Below are 20,281 nucleotides of genomic sequence, written 5' to 3' on the forward strand. Positions count from 1 at the left end.
TGTCGAATGCAGCAAAATTCGATTCGGGTCTACCCAAATTCGAACAGCCATATTCGGGTCGAATATAGGGACAACCCGAATTCGAACATCAACACTACCAACTATGATTACAACATTTATTTTCACTTATGCACAGAAAATTTTCTCCCATTGTTACAAAACAAACCCCACAAAAAAGAGAAGGCTTTGCTAATTTGTGGTAGGTATTTACCGGTAGGATGGTTGGGGTCACATTACAGCAGTTTATAATAAAAATATCAATGAGGTACACAGTTTGCATTTTCTCCTGCTGCAAATCAGAGAAACTGGAGCCTAGAAAGTTAAAAGAAGGTATAAAGAAAGGCACTTCTTTTCCAAGGTCACATTTTCTCTTGCTGCAAATTAGGGGTATTGTGGCCTAGAGAAAAAAAAAACTATTCATTTTTAATTGCAAAACTCATCCACGCAGAAACCTTTCTGTCATTGTTGTTAATAAAGTTTGACAATTTCTCTCTTAGTTTGTTCTAAAAGATAAATCACAGTACTTATTTCCAGTCTTACAAATAAGAATTTTTTTCCTATTGTTGCTAGCAAAGTTTACCTTTTTGTTGGACATGCTTAAAAATTTCAGGTCTAAAGAAAGCTGAACCAGGCCTCCCAAGGGACTGGCAGCCACAAAAGGTTTGCCAACTCACACCTGGTCCAAATTTCATCAAACTATGTGTAGCGCCAGGTGGGATGACACTAGTCTCACCACTACTAAGCACACCCCCAGGAATAGCAGACAGAAACAGATCCCAATAAAAATGTTTTTAGAATGTAGCAAGAGGCAGATTCCTTCCAGCCAAGCTTCACCCTTGAAAACTGGCTGTCTCATTCATCATATCATTCACAACATGCAATACATTATTACCCAGGGTACATTTGCTTCCGCTGCAACACTTTACTGTGAGGCAACATGTTCCTAAACCCTTCTGTTTTTAGAAAGTATTTTTTTTTCTCTCAGGAAAATAAAACAGGCAGTTTGTGTCAGAAAGAAGAATTGATTAGGTAGAAAAGCTTTGTGATGACGCACAACAGTTAATCAATCCAGAGGATCAACAAAGGAGAAGTATTATAGGAGGAAGAAATGATAGTGGCACACTTGTTAAGGCTGCATACAGAAGTGCAATAATTGTCCTTGGAAAGGATCTTTCATGATGGCGACAGATGCCATACACACACCAGATTCTCCTCTGATATTGGCCCTTAGTCGATTATCAGACGAGAACCATAGCAAGTGTGTAAGTAGCCTAAGTCTTGGTTCTGCAGCTGCTTCTGCTGTTTGCAGTAGTATTGGTGCTACTAATGGCAGAAGTGGTGCCAGTGATTTAATGAAAACCAGGGCTCGTAGAACAGCTGGTAGACAAGCAGCACAGGGCAATTTGTTTTCAAACTCTTTGTCAGGGTCTGAAAAACATCTCCTGGTCTGGGAGAAACACTGTGCTCATCAAATCCTACCATGCCCTTCTCAGTCTCCAGTCTCCAGCCACTTCTCAAAAGTCACCAGGAGGGGTGTTTTGTGTTACACTTGTACAGGAAGGACAATCTTTCCCTCTTCCTCGGTCAGCATTTTCTTGTTATAGTTGTCAGTTAACTATTGGAGAGTGCTTGGCCAGGAAACAAAAATATACTTCCATTCATTTTTTGGCATGCCAACAGAACTCTCTCCTGACCAAGCTACTGGTGGTACACACCCTGCTGTGCAAGCTGGTGAAAACCTGTTTCTTCAAAGAACCTATGGAATGTGCTTAGTCTCATTAGACAATACCAACATGCCAATGTATTTCAAACCCAGCCATCCCTTGTGAAATTGTAATTTGTAATGAAAAAAACGTTAGAAAAGGTAAAACAGAGCAACATAAAAAGAGAACTTAAGATATATAATAAATATGTAAAAAAGAAAGGGAACCCATGATACAAAGGTTTTGTGCCTAAGACCGATCACATATAGATCAGTAGAAACAGAGAATCATATCTGGCAACTATAAGCTGATACACTGATAAGGATAGTAAAGAATGAGAGAAAAGTAGCACAAGAGATCAAGAACTTTAAATAAAAGGAAAAACAGCATCCTTCAATCTACCCATCCATGATATAATAAAGAAAGTTAACATACCATAACTTCCAAATCCTAACAAAGACCACTAATTTGTTTTAAAGAAGTGCTGTGAGTTATTCTATAAGACGAACATCTCCAATTCAGTGTAGTGAAAGTTTAAAAGTAGGAGGCACAGTTATTCCCCATTTGTGTTGCTATAAGGGTTTTGACAGCTCCAACTATGTGAATCGATAACCTTCAAGATTTAGGAGGCTATTTATAATCCCTATGTGTCAGCAGGTCAAAGACACAATTACTCCCATGATGTAAATAAGCATTTGGTGGACCTAAAGCTGCGTACACACTTCCAATTTATATTCTTGGAAATGAACGACGAACGAACGACGAAGGATCGATTGGGCAAAAATCGTTCGTAAAAATAGTAACCAACGACGCCGACGAACGAGGATAGTCGTTGGAAATGAACGACCGGACCGGCGGATCGCATTGGACGACGATCGTTGACCATCTTTCGTGTGTACGGTCGTTCATTGATCGTCCATGGTCTGAGCATGCACGGTGAATGAACGTTCGCTCACTTCCTGTGGTGCACGTCACTTCCTGTATCGTTCAAACGATCGCATCTATCGTGTGTACAATATCTGCGAACGATCGTGTCGTTATCTGTATGTACAGGATCGGTGCTATACGATCGTTCGCAGATATCGTGCAGGATCGTTCGTCGTTCGTTTACCAACGATAATAATTGGAAGTGTGTACGTAGCTTTAGTCCAGTACGGTTGAATGAGAGGACAGTCCTAAAATATACAGTGGTTGCCAAAAGCGCACACACCCCTGTAAAATGCCAGGTTTTTGTGATGTTAAGAAGTGAGACTATGATAAATTATTTCAAAACTTTTTCCACCTTTATTGTGATCTATAACCTGTACTATTCAATTGAAAAACAAACAAATCTGGGGAAAAAAAATATAAATATATATATAAATATATATTTAAAAAAATGTATGATAAGTTAGTTGCATAGGTGTGCACACCCTTAAAATGAAAGCTTTGTTGAAGCCCATTTTGATTTAATTACAGCATTCATTCTTCTTGAGAACACATTTGCCATCTGATTAAGCCAAATAAAGTTCAGCTGTCCTAGTTGGATTTTTCCTAACATTAAATTTAGTTGCCAGCAACAGCAAAAGCCATGGCTCACAGAGAGCTTACAAAGCATAAAAAAAAAATCTTTGTTGAAAGGTAGCAGACCGGAGAAGTGTACAAAAAGATTTCCACAGCAGTGGATATACCATGCAACACAGTACAAGTTGGACATCAAGAAGTGAAGAAAATATGAGACGACAGTGACATTGCAAAGAACTGGACATCCCCCACAATTGATGAAAAGACAAGATGAAAATGTTGCCAAGAGATATATAGCAGCATGGAATGTTGCCAAGAGATATATAGCAGCAGGGAAGGAGCTACAGCAATTTCTGGCAAGTACTGGTTGTGTACTTCGCATCACCAAAAGAACACCATCCTTACAGGCAAGTATAGTGGTGACTAGAGATGAGCGAATCGCAGCTGACAAAGTGGAATTCGATATGAATTTCAGGAAAAATTTGATCCGCTCCGGAATCCGAATTTCCTCGCGATTCGTGGTAACGAATTGCAATTTTTCCTGAAATGGCTGCTGCACGTGTGAGGATTCCACTTTTATCTCTGTGCATCACCTTAAGTGCCCTGTTTTCTTAGATAGTGAAACTCTATCTAAGAATACATAGAACAGCGGTGCAACAGCAATTGCGGTTGCCGTGCTGTGCTTTTACTATGTATTCTTAGATAGAATTTCTCTATCTAAGAATACGGGGCACTACAGGTGGTGAATGGGGACGAGTCCCCATTCATCACCTGTAGTGCCTGGACATTGTAGTGGAACTGCAGCGGTCATCTGTAGTTCAGTTTTGCCACTGTGACGTCACGTGGGAAACTGAACTGCAGTCCTCTCCAGTACCACTACAATGTCCAGGAATTACAGGTGATGAATGGGGATTTGTCCCTATTCATCACGTGTAGTGCTCTGTATTCTTAGATGAATAAGAAAAACTCTATCTAAGAATACATAGTGCAGCGCTGCAACAGCAATCATTCAATGCAATGTATGCAGCAATGTATTCTTAAATAGAGTTTCTCTATCTAAGAATACAGGGCACTAAATGAGATGAATGGGCACAAGTCCCCATTTATCACCTGTAATTCCTGGACATTTTAGTGAAACTGCAGAGGACTGCAGTTCAGTTTCCCACGTGAGGTCACATTGTGAAACTGAACTGCAGATGACCTCTACAGTTCTACTACGATCTCAAGGCACTACAGGGGATGAATGGGGACTTGTCTCCATTCATCCTCTTTAGTGCCCTGTATTCTTAGATAGAGAAACTCCATCTAAGAATACATAGTAGAAGTACCGCACGGCAACCGCGAAATAGCCGAAGTAACCGGAAATAGCCATTTTAAACGTGGATTGAAACGAATCTTTTTGAAAATTCGGCGAACCAGCCGAATCCAATTTTTGAGAAATTCTCTCGTCTCTACTGGTGACAATATCATGCTTTGTTCATCTGGAAGTGGGGTTTTAGTCAAAGTGGAGGGAAATCTGCACAGTTCCAAATACCAGTCGCCTTTGAACCAAAACCTTCTAGAAAGCTGACGATGAAGTGGAATTTCGTCTTTCAACATGACGATGACCACATACATTTAAATCGACATCAGAAGAAAATTAAAGTTTTGAAATGGCCCCACTCGAGCCTAAACCTAAATCTAATAAAAAATATTTGGGGTAACCTGAGGAGTCAGAATGTACAATGTTTATAGACTCCTACCCAACACGACTGATGCTGTAAATAAATCAAAACGTGCTTTAACAAAGTGCAAGGGTTTGTACACTAAGGCAACCAATTTATTGTACAATGTTTTATATTAAAAAATTTTCCCCTAACAAATTTGTTTGTTTTTCAATTAAATTGTATAGGTTATAGGTCACATTAAATGTGGGGACAGTTTTTAAATTATTTATTGTTGTCTAATTTTTTACATCACAAAAACATGGCATTTTAACCAGGGTGTTTAGACTTCTTATATCCCCTGAACGCTCCAGGGTACCTATGTGGATGCCACACAGCCATAAAGAGATGATAAAGGGGCACCAGAGTATATTATCATCAAAAAATATTTTTATATTTTCTTTGTACTTGGTGCAAATATAACTTTTATGGACAATTTACCAGATTGCTGTCTAAATCTCTGGGTCTAATTCATGTCTCAAGACTCCTTCCCAGTATAGCATATAAGGAAAGTTGAGAGAGGATGGGTGTATGGAGTAATGAAGAATTTTATATAGAGAGCAAACCAGCCCCTTAGAGTAGGGTCTTTCTTTACATATTTGTTCAAAAAGAGTAAAGAAGTAGTTCCTCTTCTCAGTCAGAATAATAGTGTGGCGTAAAAGTGTTCTCTCCCCCCAGAGCCCTAAGATAAATAGGTAAAGGCCATCCGGGAAAAATGTATGAACAAGGTCATCATGAGTGAGACTATATTTTAACATTGTCAACATTTCTAATAAATAATATTGTAGAGAGGGAAGGGGGGAACCTCACAGCATAGTGATGAGGTAGATTGGGAATAACAATATTTCCTCTATTTCCAGGTGAATGCAACAAGGTCCAGGATGGCCGGCACGATAAGTGTGAGACTAGATAATATTTGTGTAAACCTGGTGCCCCCATACCTTTCCTCCCATTGGGAGTACACATTGCTTCCTATGAAGTTTAGATGCCCACATGAAAAGTAACAAAAAATATCTCTGTAGCCTTCTAAGAGCATTATTCTTAGTAGCAATGAATTGCAAAATATTAAATAAGCTTTGGAAGAAACATCTGAAAGGGAAAGATGAAGAGATTTTAAATTGTCTATATACTGTTGGGAGTTCCTGAAACAGAGGCAGGAAATTTGTAGCATATAAAAGATTAAAGGAAGTAGTGATACACACTTCCAAATAGCATATAAAGTTCATTTTCCACGTAAAGGTGTAATGAGATCTGAGAGAGGAGAGAACTGGGGGAGGTAAATTTAGGGGGAGTGTTTTGGTTTTCTGGGAGTTAACTTCAAGTCTGGAAAGTGTCCTGTAGTCATCTAGTTCCTTTTAAAAACTCAGAAGTGTGGTCACTGGCTTAATAATTGTGATGCATATAGCGATATGGAGAAGGTAGCCCCATTAAATATGATCCCCTTTGGAGTGAATGGAGTGAATACTTGCAGCGAACAGCTTAATCTTAAAGGGTGAACAAGGAAGGGGGAAACAAACCCTGGTGCGTGCACTGCACTGTGGAATGAAAAAGATGCTAAAGTGATATGAGGCAATAGAAACAAAGCGAATGGAGATGACCTAAGGGATCTCATGGCATGAAGAAAGACACAATAGACCAAATGTTTGTGGAAGCTCCCAACTAAGAAGGTCAAATGCCTTTTTGGATCAAAACTTAACACTATTAAAGCCACGACACACATGCTGAATCCTGTTTGATCTTTGGGGGTAGTCTCTAAAAAGTTTTAAAAACTGTTCCACAAAGATCTGGGTAAAAATCATTAGACCTGAGTGAGGACCTTCTGTGGTTTAGGGACAACTGTAATATGCTGGTAGAAGATAGGAGATAGGATTGTTTCACTGCCAAAAAAAAAAAAAATCACTGAATAAACTGTAAAGGGACAGGAGCGTGGAAGCAAATTTTATAATAAGAATAGCGAGGTTCATAATGTCCTGGTGCTTTATTATTTGGGAGATGTCTGACCATCTAGGAAATTTCCTCATTAGGCATTGGGCTATTGAGTATGTCTGAATCAAATAAGCATGGTTTTGGAGGCTGGAAAAGATCATGGGATGACCTAGACGATCCAATAAACCTAGAATAGATTTCTTAAAAATAATTTGCCTTTAGTTGGCAAATGTTTTCAATCCTGCACCGGGATCCATTTTAGGTGCAGGATTAACCTATGGTAGTTCATCTTCTCCCGTCTTGGAGAGCTTTATTAAATCCAGTCCAATCTGTTACACGTATATGTTAGACCCTACTATGTCGTAATTGATTATGGTAGACTTTATGGTAAAGTTAAGAGTTATAAGGCTCAAACAGGCTCTCAATTCTGAAAGGGTGGTAGTAGGGAATACCTTTATCATCTTTGACTACAAAAAGCATAGAAATGGTTTTGGGATCTCTGAGCTTATGTTGCAATAGTGAAATTAGCCTGTTACCCCTAGTTTAAAAGGGTGGTGAGTTTAGGTCACTGCCCAACAAATGTTGCACATATCTAACTCACATAATTGAGAATGTAAATAACAAGAATTAATTCAGGATTGCAGGTGGTGTACAAAAAACAAGAATAAACAAATAAATATGGGTATTATGTGGTATGGATAAAAAGGAAAATTGTTTGTCTTTAGAATCCTGGACCCACCAAAAAGATTATGGAGCCTTATGAGTTTGCAGAAACAAAATATTGATAGCCACAGATGTGGGTCAGGAGAACAAAAGGGAAAAGCAGTCATAACCCCGCAAAAAAAAAAAAAAAACAGGATTAAGTTTCCTCCAATGATCAAATGTGTGTGTGGCAAGAAGCAGAACAAAGGACATGAAAACACAGAAAACTCTCATCTTCATGGATTAATGGGCCAAGAAACTGGACATTTGGGCAAAAACATCTGAATATGCCATTCAAGTGCTGTCCTCACTACCCTCAAATGTCATGTTGGAGAGAGTCTTCAGTGCAGTGGGTGGAACTGTTGCTCCCAAATTGACTACGCTGTCTACCACCAGTGTGGTGTGACTCAATAAAATGAACCAGTCCTGGACTGATGACCTGTTTCAGTCACTGCTTCCTGATGAAAAGCAATAATTATATAACCACCAACATTTCCTTTTGGGACATAAAAAATTCTATTTTCTTTTATGCAAATTTACAGGTAAACAGATTTTAAAAATTTATGCAGACTTTCCCTATAATGTCCCTAAATTGACTAAAGAACTATCCCTAGTGATTTTCCACCCAAAATAATAATTTAACACCTTTTTTTAAATCTGACTTCTGTCTCAGAATCTCATTATGATCACATTCAAATAAATGAAAAACAAAATTACCTAAGGATACATTTGCCACATGCCATTACCTTTTAGACAGAAATTAATACAATTCTATATCAATTTAGGATTTTTAAGGAGAAGTCTTAAAAGAAAAAAAATCAAATTATAAAACACCAATATTTTTATTGCACAAATAGCATTTTGAAAACAAACATAATATCATCATCAATAGCATAATATAAAAGCAAGAACTTAATTCTCCACTTAATGAGGGTATTTTGTAACACAGCAGTCACATAAAAATTATTATCCATACAAATCATTAACCTCTAAATTATACAATGATCTCCTTATGTTACTTTCCTCTAACCTTAATATATTATTATAAACACTTTTAATGGATAAACAGCTTCATTAGGAGTTTAAATTTTGATGGAGATGAATTAGCAAAATACTCTCCAACATGACAAACTTTTAGGCAAAAAAATGGCTACATTACCCACTTCAGACAAAGAAGGAAGACAGGAATGGAGATCCTAACATCCTCTATAAACAATAAAACAGCATGTAATTAATATGGCACAGTTTATCTTCAAGAATATCTTTTAAATATATATTGAATAAGGTGTGTGTGCAGGTATGCTTGGATCAAAGTGCTGCAAATACTGGTCAAGGCGCCTAAAAAGATTAGGAAACCTCAAGGGGTCACCAAGCTATTTTCTCCACATGATTTTGATGCTCACTTTCACCAAAACTCAATCAAAAGATCAATGCTGTACTGACTCACACTGTCAGTTTTGAATTTTATTTTTTCCAGCCCCTCTAATGACTGTATTGTATAATGAAATATATGCTAATGATAAAAACCTTGTCACTCAATTATTATAACCATGGCGACAAACGAGGGATACATTTTGCTAAACAGTACAAACATAAAACAGGAAAAAGCAGAGTCTCATACTTACAAGACAATAGGGTTGATTTACTAAGGAAGTTTAGGCAGTTCACCATGCCAGGTAATCATTATTATCATTATATTAGTGGCCTCGTATGGTCCCAGATGCATAACATTATAAACAAACCATTGATGTTGATTTTGCATATAAAAGAACAGTCAAATAATAGAAAAATTACATTTTCATTTTTTTAGCAGCAATAGGGAAAGCTATTAGTGACTAATCAAAGTGTAGGATTACGGTATTTAGTTACAATTATTAACTGGCAATTTTTTCCAGTTGTGGCCTACAAAAATGCAGAATTAAAAGTGAACAGAACATAAACTTTAATGCAACACAATTGATGTGAACTTTTATGCCCAGTGGCAAAGCAGGGACAGGTTTTGCAAAACAATATAAACATAAAATTGGGAAAACCAGAATCTCTTATTTTTATACAGGGGATCAAAAAGTCCCCTAAATATCTTTGTAATAATATTTGTTAGTAAACTCATACGTGCCAGGTGTCTTATGTAGCGGAACATACTAAATTACCAAATCTACTTGTATATCTTCCAAGGAAAGTGGTTCTACAAGGGAGTCAATTTTATCTGAGATGGGAAGGGAAAAACTTTTAAAACATTTATTTGAAATATTTTTGTATTGGGTATGTTTTACCTGGAAAATGTTTAAATTGTATAATTTAAGATAAAATATTGTAAACTGAATTAATATATCTTCTGGTTTAGTTAATCTGCCCCCATAATTGAGGTTTATTTACTAAAGAAATGAAGCCAAAGTGAATTATCATTGCAGTGAAAGTGTAGTGAAATTCAAGGGAATTGGACAAAAAACAAGTCATGGTACATGACACGAAGTTAAATTTCACAAGCAAGGTGATAAGTCACTTAACTAAACAGTTTTTTTCTTTATTATCATCAAATCAACTCCGGTATATTTTTCATTATGCTTTCTCTAAAATATAGCTCACTATACTGACTAATATTAAGTGTGTCTAACCAGTTTGTAACTAATTATGGTTTAATTTACAGATAAGTTATGGAGCCACAGGTCCAATCTTAGAAAACAAAAGATTGTTTCCATTTGTCTACCACATTGTGCATAGGACAGATATTTTAAACAAAGCAATTGTAGAGTTTCTAAAATATTTTGGCTGGACATGGATTGGAATTATTATGTCACAAGAACAAGACAGTATAAAAGCTGCTGAGAATCTTAAAGAAGAAGTTCTGAAAGATGATATCTGTGTGGAATTTTTTGTACAAAGACGTGATTTGGTACCTATATATCATGAATTACAAGGCTCTACTTCCAATGTCATTGTAATTTATAGTTCATCTGAATATTTAGCACACATGCTAATGGAATTCTCTAGGATCTATCCTTTACAAAAAAAAAATTTAATTTTCACAGCAGATGCATTCTCTACTGATTATGATCAGTATGAAGTGTGGGATATACTTCGTCAACTGAATGGAATGATGTTTTCTCAAAAAAAATCATTTGAACCTGAACTAGAGAAGTTTCTTCGTACAGCAAATCCTAATAAATATCCAAACATTAGACTTATTGAAAAATTATGGCTCTTCTATTTCCGTTGCATACCCTCAGTGACTGATAAAACTTCAAAATATAAATGTAGGAGAAATGTTTCCATTGATTCTGTTTCTCCTCTGGGACATGATATAGAGAGTTTACTGGTTTCCTATAATGTGTACACAGCAGTTTATTTCATGGCTCACGCCTTGCAAAATATGTACACAGCTAATAGCAAGAAACTGAACCTTAGCAATACAGGAAACAAAAAAGCATATGCTATACAGGTTAGTAAATCAGTTTTACAGTCTGATATAAGAAAATCTAAATATCACGTATCATGAGTTTACCGTGTGTAGGACCCTAAGCAAAGCAGCTTTAGGCAAAGAAGTAAAAAAGGAGCAATCGTGCTGACTTTGCAGTCCTAACCTAACCTGTGGGCCATACCTCACACTAAACCTTTCCCATGCATCAAAGTTAATATAACCCTAAATTTACCATTATAACAGAGAGAAACCCTACCTAAATGCTATTAATTCTGGCCATACACTGGATGATTGATGCAATAATAGACAAATGATCAAGATCTCCCAGATATTTCCGATTATGGAATTGCTGATTACAGTTAATTTGTTGCATGATCGAAGATCGATCAGGAAAGCCAATAGAACTATCGACCAGAGTATGGCCAGAAATATTTTTTAATTTTATTTTTTTGTCCAATAGTATCAAACAGTGCACATTGCCAATGAAATATTATTACAGATATCAACTTGAAGTCTCAATCAGAAGTTGGTGTGAAATTGTGACAAAGTAAGAACACACTTGGAGCCTTTTAAAATTACATTTACATGCCTATGTGAAGGTTTAGTAATTGGGTTCAGGTACATCTGTATTTCAAATATCTTAATAAATCTTCTTAAATTAAATTATTAATTTAATTACATTTTTCAAAAGAAAGTTACAATAATTTTTTCACAAATCGTTTGCATGTGTAAAAAATATAACAGGAGTGAGGAATCAAAATTTTCAGAAAACATTTTCACACTTATTTATATTAGAAAAGATACAAACAAATTTCTCTATGTCTGTGTACAACCAAAGAAAATCAAAGTGTCACTAATCTCAAATTATTACATGTATAACTATACATAAAGAAAAAACATAACAATACCTGGAGATGCAAAACGTATCACACACATAGAAAGCTAGTGTATCAACTGTAAAAACAGATTAGCTATAATACTATGTGTACAGAGGTTTTCCTCAAGAAATAAATTGTAATATAACCAATCAAAAAGCAAAATAAAAGCAAAAAAGAAAGTGAGTACCTCTTATGAGTACCACTCAAGGGTCAGGGTAGGGTAAGGACAAGGGAAGGGTGTAGAATATAGCAGTGGTTTCTCACCTGCGATCTAATGTTGATTATAAGCTATCCAAGGGTCCAAGGTCTTGTAGAGTGCAAGTTAGTTTGGCTTGGGTCATGCTCCAATTTAGTTTGTGCTTGGCGAAATCAAGAGGGATAGATGATACCTTCCAATAACAGGCAATCGTGATACGGGACACTAATAGAATATACTTGACCAATCTACAATGTGTTTTAGGACCGAATCTGTTAATTTAGAAAATAAAGCTCTCTACCCTTTTTGGAATATTAATTTGCACAATTGTGTAGACAAGGGTATAGAAACGAATCCAAAATCTTTGAACTTTGGAACATGTCCACCATGCACGAAACATGGTGCCTGACTGTCCACATTCTTTACAACACAATGGAGAAATGGTTGAATTAAGTTTATGAATCTGGGTGGGCACCATGTACCATATTAACAAAACTTTATAATTAGCCTCTATTAATGATGTATTTAAAGAGATAGACGACATAAAAGACAACAATTGCCAATCTTGTACATCCCATTCCACTGTCAAATCTGCCTCCCACTGGGTCATATAAAACAATTTTTTGTCACATGGAAAAAGGGTACTATAAATTAAAGGTATTTTCCCTTAAGGCTTTTGTGATTAAGTGATTTCTCAAAAGCTGTACTCTGATAAGGGGGAGACAAACCCATAAGTTTAGACATTTCAATTCATTTTCAATTCATTTCAATAACTGGAAGAGCAAATTTGTCCTGGAGATGGGAAATACTAACAATACTTTTACCATCCAAAAAGTCACCTATACGATAAAACCCTTTAGTACACCACCACAATGAGCGTCCCTGATCACAACTGGATTTTGCCATAAGGTGTCAGAGGGGCATGTTGAGAATATAAATTTTGGGTAACATCCCACAAAGAAAGGGCATAAGAAAGAGAAGGGCAGAGGATTTCAGGATGCTTTTTGCTCGATGTTCACATCAAGGCATCAATTGGAATTGTTGGACATGACAGGGACTCTAAATCAGTCTAAGCAAAATATTCATTTTAATTGTTGCAATTCTTCCAAACCATAATAGAGGAGAGGATTGCTCCGTATCTTGATTGCTCCTTAAATCTAGAACTATTGTACGAAACATTGGAGTATAATTAGCTTTATAGAGATTTTGAAATGAGGGAGAAATTTGTATTCCTAAATAGATTATGGCTCCAGCATTCTATTTTAACTCAAAGTTTTGTTTAAGCTAAGATAGTAGAGTTTTAGGGAGAGAGATATTAACCCCCCTAGCGTTCTAATTCTGTCAGTTTTTTGATGCAAAAAGTGATTCTATTTTTTTTGCACAGAAATTCCTGTTTATACTGTGGGCCTGTATTCTTAGGATTAACTCCCGGGTATAAAAATGATATTTATTTTTTATATTATAATCATAGATTATAATATAACACATAATTTTAAATCATATTTATAAAAAAATAATGAAATAATAGACCACAACAATGTAATATATCAAAAAAAATATTTTATCAAAACTTTCTCACTGAAATTTTCAAAACAAGGGTGCAATATTATTGATAAATAATAATATAAATTAAATGCAGATTTTAGAAAAAAATATTTACATTTTTAGTAGACATCCTGAACTTCCTCCAAAACAGCGTTTGCGCTGGCGAGATGCCTTTTGGATGCCATGTGTTCTTTAGCAATCAGTCAGGAACAACCAAAGACAAAGTGATTAAATGATACATTCAGGAAGTGATTTAAAAGTCATCAATGGATCAGGTCAAGGTCAGTGCTAATAATGAGCAAAATGTAAATCAGGGCACTGGGCAATGATGCTTGGTGCACTAAAATGTGTTTTGTTACTTTTATTTTGTGTTTTTATGTCTTTTTACTGTAAAAAATGTTTTTAAAGCCGATAACATAGTAATCTGCTTTTAAATTTCCCGCCCCCAGAATCAGTCACTCCACCGCATCAAATCTTGCCGGGTGATGCGGTGGGATGTCCCCGCCCTGACAATGAGTGGTCACTCATTGTACTGTATTTATGAGGAGCAGGGATGTCACCCTACATTGCAATTTTGATTTTGGGAAGAAGGGGTACATTTGTGATTTACAGAATTGCTTGAAAAGAACACTGGTTGACATAAAATGACATTACTGACAGCCAAGGAACCAAAAAAGTTTTGACCTACTTACTGGTAGTCACATAAATCTGGAGAGTGGGGATCTGTCAGAGATAGAGCGAAAGCTATGGACTGTAGGGAAGAAAGTGTAGAAATGTCCTTCAGTCCACCTGTGCCTGAACTTTATGCCTTTCCCCCTTTCAACCCAGTGACATAGTGTTTTAATTTTGATGGCACATTTATGATTTTTTATGTATTTTTTTTCAGCTCCACAAATATTTAAAGAATATCCAGTTCAGAACTCCTTCAGAAAATGGTGTGGTTTTTAAAAATGGAATGACTAATGTAAAACTGGATTTAATAAATATTTTAACGTTTTCAAACTCCACAGTAAAAAGAAATAGCGTTGGAGAATTTGTTTCTAATTTCAGCTTGAAAAATAAAATTGTCATCAACGATGATGCAATAAAATGGAATCCATATTTTACAGGGGTGATTTTATTTTTTCAATTTCTAATTATATTTTTCAACATCTTTACCACATTTTTAGTACTGTCTTGTTTGGCTAAACAATGAGAAAAAGTCAGTTGAACTGTTTGTTTTTGGCTATTAAGAATTTAGAATCCTTACTACTATGTATGGTGTTAAAAGTAAACAAGATAATATTGGCTGTGACAGAAGGACAAAATAGATTCATTGCACAGAAGTCTAATTTTGGGAGAACTTTATAAAGTTTTGCATTGTTGAAATGTTAAAAGAGTGGTTTGTATAAGCGCAGAAAGACATACAAAATTTAGCAAATTGCTATCCAATGTTGAACATCTAAGAGATCATCTTTATATTGTTTAGGCACTGCAGTAACTAAAATTAAATAGTAAATTTAAATCTACTATAACATTTTTATTATCAGTAGTATTAAAAGTAGTATTTTCAGCAGGCTCAAGAAGTTTATTTATAAACAATTTGCATAGCAATTTGTTCAAAGTGCTCTTTTTATCATTCTGTGTGTCCTGAGATACATGAATGCACCCAACTAGAGAATGTACATAAATGTGCTTAAAAGGTTTGGGTAGATACATTGGTTTAATTGTGTTTGTTATTTTCAATCTGTTTACAAATTGTTACAGGTATGTGAATTGTTTTAAATAAAACCCAAAACATATACCATATCCAATAAAACGGGCTGATTTACCAAAGGCAGCAATGATGAACATACAGCCACCCATCCTGATACTTAAGAAAACATTAATGCCTGACAATACAAGATAAATAGGTGAACTAACCCAGTATTTATCACTGGAGCCAAAAGTTGTTTTCTCTCCACACACATGCCACAGCTTGGGATATCAAGCCTATTGCTAAAATGTTGCTAGTACTATCAATGTATAAAAGATATATTTATATAATACAGGGAGGCATATATGTATGTATAAATGTATATGACAATCCAGAGTGTGTGATATGGTAATACTTGTCTATAAGAACATGAAAGTATTTTTTTTTATCACTTTTACACAAGTGTCTATTTCAACATCTTTAAAGATTGCCATGAACTGAATTATTTTCAGTAGGAGATGACAGTATTGATGAAATTTTCAAACAGCTAGATTTGCAAAAGGGTGCATGGCTGAGGCATAAAGATTGCTTACAGCTATAGTGGATGTAGGGCCCTGGTCCGCACCAGTCCTCACCAGATACCAGTTCCCCAATCTAACACCGCAGTCTTCACCTTTAGTAGGCCTCCGCTCAGCCTTGGGAGGCTGGTTGTGTCTTTTCTGATTAGTGCACGCACAGGGACATAACAAATACTTTATAAGGCCCTGTGTGTTAGGAGAGGCTTATCTGGACGGTGATCCTGCTGTGCCATATAAACACTATTTACTCTGTCCAGCAATGTCCATTTGCAGCAGCAAGGAGAACTAAGAAATAGCAGCAGCCCCTGCTTCCCATTAGCGAATGCAGCTTGAAGTACCTTTTCAGCATCCGCAGTGTACACGAGGAGGCTGTGCACAGCTGAAGGGGATTTAAGGGGCAGATTAGTTCCTGACTTTATCCTGCAGGGGCATTGGCTGCTAGGGCGTTATAGCCTTTCTGCTCACAGTCCCCAGTGGCTGTTGTAGCGTTAAGCTAGGTTGATTTGTTGCTGGAGTATGAATTCATCTCCTCTACTGTTGCTGACTTTGCCTGTTCCTGACCCTTGGATTGTACACTGCTTGGACCGACTTTTTGCCTGTGAACCCACTTCTGCTTTATCTCTTCCCTTTGTATACCTTGTCTGGTGGAAGGGTTACCAGTGAGTGACCACTTTCTTTGTATTCTGCATTTGTCTGAAATCTTGGTGCTGCATTATTTGTGGGCTCCTGGTCCTTTCTCAGTCGTTTTCCAGACACCATTCGTTGTGCACAGAAGTCTTGAGGGTAACTAGCCTCCCAAGACCCCCAAGAATGGGTGCTTGCTATAGGCAAAGAGTGTGGCGTTAGATTGGGGAATTGGGGTCTGGCAAATACTGTGGCTGGACCTTACACTGTGAGGATTAGCTTCAAATGGCAGGCTAGCAATGAGGTATTTAGGGCTTCTGTTCGTATTAAGTACAAAAAATATGGCAAAATAACAAAACAGTCTTCAATCACAGGGGTGTTTCAACAAAACAAACGTCCTTTAAAATGAAAAATCTAGCCTCCTGGCTAACATAAACCAATTGTCTAGGCTTTTTTCACAACCAGCTCTTCTCTCCACATTAAACCCAATCCAGAGAGACTGGCTCACAGCCACACAGCCACCGCAGCTTAACACCAGGTGTGCTATACAGGCTTGTGGGCCTTGGGAAAATGTGGGTGCCAGAATTGGGAATCTGCCCCACACTATTCTTGCAGATTCCCAGTGAAACCAGCCGCAGGACAGAAATTTCAAACAACCAGCAAGGAAAGGTAGAGCTTCCCTACAAATGAAATTTTTCTGATTTCACCTTGGTAAAAAAACCTGAGAAACCGTGGCCCCACATACTGTCCTTCCAGAACCTTTACCAATAATGCAGGTGCTCTCTTTGTCCCTGTGTTACAAGACTCTTAGGTTGTTTTTTCTTTATTGTCAAAATTAAATTTGCAGTCCTGCTTCAGCCTGTATTTATTTTGGTTTTCTTTTTCTTTTAACAGAAAAAAGAATGTTACAATGTTTTCCCTGCACAGCCTTTTTCATATAAGCCTCTGTATTTGATCTTTTAAAATTTTCTGTGGGGGTGTGCAACAGTATGTTTTGTAATTTAAATGAAAAGACTGAGAAAGTGTAGAGTATTTTTGATGCACCAGTGTATTAAACAACATAAATTTAGACAAGGTTATACAATGTTAAATCACACAGCAAGTGAATAATTTACACACTTTATGAAATCCCTAGGCTAACTGCCATAGGGGGGTGCAAAAGGCTAGACATTGACCCCTACGTTTGGCCGTAGAAATAGGCGTATAGGAGTTGGAGAACAAATAGATGTTGTGTCCTGACGTGTTTCGCCTATAGAGGCTTCCTCAGAGGACTTTGGGACATCCAGCAATGACTGTATACAGAATAAATATGTATATATAAAGGTAAACCTTGCATAAAGCTTAATTAAACACATAAAAAAAACACTGCACAATTCTTATTATTATGTCTTGGCTTTTAAAAGATAGAACATAATTTGCAATACACTATTATTCATCTTAATAAAAGGAGATGGAGGTATTGCTAGAAATATGACCTTACATTGAAATATCTTTGAAAAGTACATTTTAAGCTATAAAGACTGACTAAAACACTAGGTAATATATCAAAAGCTTCTGATGGTGGTATTCGTGAAGGAATCATGAACATATCGTCTGATAGAGGAATCAAGATCATGTTGTCTGGTACTTACAGTTAGAAGTATATTAGGGAGAATTCAGAGGAGTCAGAATCACAGGTCTTTCCTAACTAAAGTGATATTCATAGATATGTTCATAGCGTAGTATATGCTGCAATAAATAACGGATGTTTACATAAAATTTATACTATGTTATTATAACGTATAGTATCTTCAAAGGAGAAGTAGAAAAGTAAGTCTTACATATTTAAAGCAAATCACAACATCAAGGTAGTATAGAATATGACATATACAGAGCAGAATTCCTTGGGTGCATTATATAGGATTAACTTTGTTGTTCATTGACATAAATGGGGGTAAAGAGTGATGGTAATGGTCCATCCGATATTTTAGCTAGCAAAGCATTTCTAGTTATTGTGATATCTTTGATTTATTCTTTAAACATTTCATGTAGTAGTATCATAATAATAAGATATACTATTATAACATTTATTGCTAAAAAGTGGAAGTATTGCATGTTGGGTGTTTACGGGGTTTATTCATTAATGTGGTATGTTCATTGATTGCTTGAATAATTTATATGATAAAGGTCATAAAGAGGATATCTTAAAAGTTTGGGTAAGAAGGGTTTATAGCTCAATATATCATTAAGTCCTGGATACTTCGTTGCTTGCAGGTTTACTGTCCACTTACATTCTGTTTGTAACAGAGATGTATCGATATCCCTCTTGGATTGGGGGGGATGTGTTCCAAACTGTAAAAAGTTATTCCCTGAAGGTTAAATTTGTGTTTAATTCCCATGTGGTAGCTGACAGGTGTAGTAATCTTCCCATTTGTAAAGGCAAAGATGTGCTTATATATTCGCTTACGGAATGATCTTTTTGTTTTACCTACATAGTAGGCTCCGCATGTGCAGAAGAGTAGGTAGATGACACCCAGTGTGGCACAGTCAATGTAGTGTTTTGGCCTGTGCAGATTGCCATTGGGCAAGATAATGTTCAAGGATTTGCATATCTATTTACATTGTGGACAGCAGCCACATCTGATTGTACCTCTTGTGTCACATTTGATGGAGGGTTGGGGAAGAAAATGACTCGAGACCAATTGGCCTTTAAGGGACAGGGATTTTCTGTAGACGATCTGCGGTATAGGTCCCAGAAATTTGGATGCTGTGGGATCTGACTTGAGGATATGCCAATGCTTATGTCATATATCTTGTATAGATTTGTGTTGTTGGTTATAGGTTGTGATTATTCTAGTCACCTGGTTGGTGTCTTTGGAAGATTTTGTTGTGTCTAAAAGGAGGTTGTCCCTGGAAAGATCCTGAGCTTTGTGGTAGGCATTCTTCAGTAGTTTTTTGGAGAACCTCATGGGCGAAGTCTCTCCTGGGGAGCTTTTGCTTCTTTGTGCAACATAGTATCTGTAGAGCAATTTCGTCTCAGGTGTAAGTGCTGGCTAGATGGGATACTTTTAACCAGTGATTTGGGGTGAGAACTGGCAGGATTGCCGGCTGTGGATTTTCGATATAGGGAAGTCGGGATCTTGTGGTCTGAATATATGAATAATGATACATCCAAAAAGACAGGCTGGTTTTACTATACTCATATGTAAACTTAAGGTTATAGTCATTTTTCTCCAGGTTGGAAAATAGTTCTCTTCACGATTCGCCTAAGTAGAGATTTGCATAACAGGGAGCACACTTGGTTCCCATGGCAACTTACTGAGTAATCTGCTTCTTTGCCGCCCAGGTCTTGGCCACCCTGCTGCGCCTATTATCTGTTCTCCATGTGATGCGAGCAGCATCGTTTGTGGATTAGTGGAGTGAGCAGGTTGGGGACATCTCCATTGCATTACCTGGCAAGATGTGACATCTTTCGGGTGATGCGGTTGAGTGATGGATTCTGGGGGCGGGAAATTTAAATTTACTATTTACTATGTTTTCTGCTTAAAAATTTTTTTTTTACAATAAAAAACACATAAAAACACATTAAAAGTAAAAGTACATATTTTAGTGCACCAAGCATTATTGCCCAGTGCTCCGATTTACATCTACCCACTATTAGCCCTGACCTTGATCTGACCTTTTGATGACTTATAAATCAATTCCTGAATGTATCATGTCATCACTTTGTCTTTGACCTTGTTTGTTCCTGACATTGCTGGAGACCACATGGCATCCAAAAAGCATCTCGCTGGCGCAATCGCTGTTTTGGTTTTGGATTTCCATTTACCGGCGCACCTGGGATGAAAATT

This window comes from Pyxicephalus adspersus, chromosome 8, assembly GCF_032062135.1.
Source record: "Pyxicephalus adspersus chromosome 8, UCB_Pads_2.0, whole genome shotgun sequence".
Taxonomy (NCBI): Eukaryota; Metazoa; Chordata; class Amphibia; order Anura; family Pyxicephalidae; genus Pyxicephalus; species Pyxicephalus adspersus.